General features: G+C 56.9%; 1 pseudogene; it reads right to left on the bottom strand.

Annotated features, from left to right (window-relative positions):
• Window positions 1–312: 312 nt before the first annotated feature.
• Window positions 313–1,023, bottom strand: LOC103269506 (annotated as a pseudogene).
• Window positions 1,024–1,396: the final 373 nt, after the last annotated feature.

The raw sequence follows: 1,396 nt of genomic DNA on the forward strand, positions 1-1,396 counted from the left end.
AGCAAAATCTGTATAAAAATAAGAGCGCTCCATTTCCTGTAACACCTTATTATCTGTGTATGAATTTGTTAGTACAAAAGCAGTGTCTACTTAGAAAATTATAAAAGCATCGCTACAGTGTCATAACTGCTCTTACATTCTCTGGGAACACCTACCTTTGAAAAATAGTACAACTATTGGGAATTCCTAGTGAATTCAAGTCCTGGGTGGGCCGCAGAGCCTTCCAACGAGGGCAGCTTCAATCTCCCCTCTGGCCTCTGCACACCCTCGAGAACTGTCTGCCACACTCACTGAGACAGAACTCTTCTTTCTTCAAACGTCACCGCTGATTTCTGTGGATATCCCTAGGGCGACACTCTGGAAGTCTTGGATGAACGCTGGGAAGCAGAAAACAAAGCCGAAGGCCACCGTCCACGCACAGACCGCGCTCGCGACGGGATACACCCAATCCTCTTCGCTTGGGTTCCACTCCAGTGTGGCGGTGGAAGCGGGGGACGCGCCCAGGGGCAATCATCGGGACAACCGCTGCACAGGACACGGCTGAGATGGCCACCCGCACGCGACACATCAGGACACCGCGCCGCTGGGGACACGACCTGTAGGTGGTGGACCGCAGGAGCGTGTTCGTGGCACCACAGGCAAAGGCCAGCCGGGCGCCGCCGTCGTGGGCCACCGGCACAGCCAGCGCCTGAAAAGTGGCCCCAACGCCCATTCCGATACAGCCCAGCGAGCCAAGGACTAAGGACACCCGGAGGAAGACAGGCGTGCCGGAATAGCTGGCTTGATTTCGCTTCTCAACCCTTTTGTATCTTGTGTACATCGCGGCGGCGCCAAGAAATGCAGAGAAGCTGATCATAAATCCCCAGACACCGCGCTCTGGAGGCCTTGCTCCTTGTACCACGGATGGAGGGCTTGACGTGCCCCCAGGGCACGGCCACCACGTAGGAGACGGTGAAGGCGGCGGACGACCAGGGGACCAGGAGGAAGGGGACTGAAGGCCCTCCCACGCGGGAAGCACCGCATCGCGCCTCCGCCGGCCGCCGAGGGCGCTGCGAGCAGCGGGACTGCTGCTTTGGGCCTGAAGGCGGCGGCTTTCTTGTGGGAGGCGGCGTGCTTTGGGCCGGCTTATCCGACTTTTTACGGCTGAGCTTACGTTCTGATAATCCCCTCCTGAAAACAGCCCACATAAGGGGGAGAGAACGGAAGTGAAGTCCTGCCAGGATCTTGGGGGAAAGGCCACACATATGGAGAGACCCAGAGAGCAGGAAACAGCTGAAACCCCAGGACTGGGGGAGCACTGACATGTGGGAGAAAAGGATTAGCACAGAGCGAAATGCAGTTGTCCCTACCATCCATGCGAGGTTGATTCCAGAATTTTTGAGGATGTCCAAATCCA

The sequence above is a fragment of the Carlito syrichta genome, unplaced genomic scaffold (genome assembly GCF_000164805.1).
Source record: "Carlito syrichta isolate Samal-C Ts95f unplaced genomic scaffold, Tarsius_syrichta-2.0.1 Scaffold309283, whole genome shotgun sequence".
In the NCBI taxonomy this organism is placed as follows: Eukaryota; Metazoa; Chordata; class Mammalia; order Primates; family Tarsiidae; genus Carlito; species Carlito syrichta.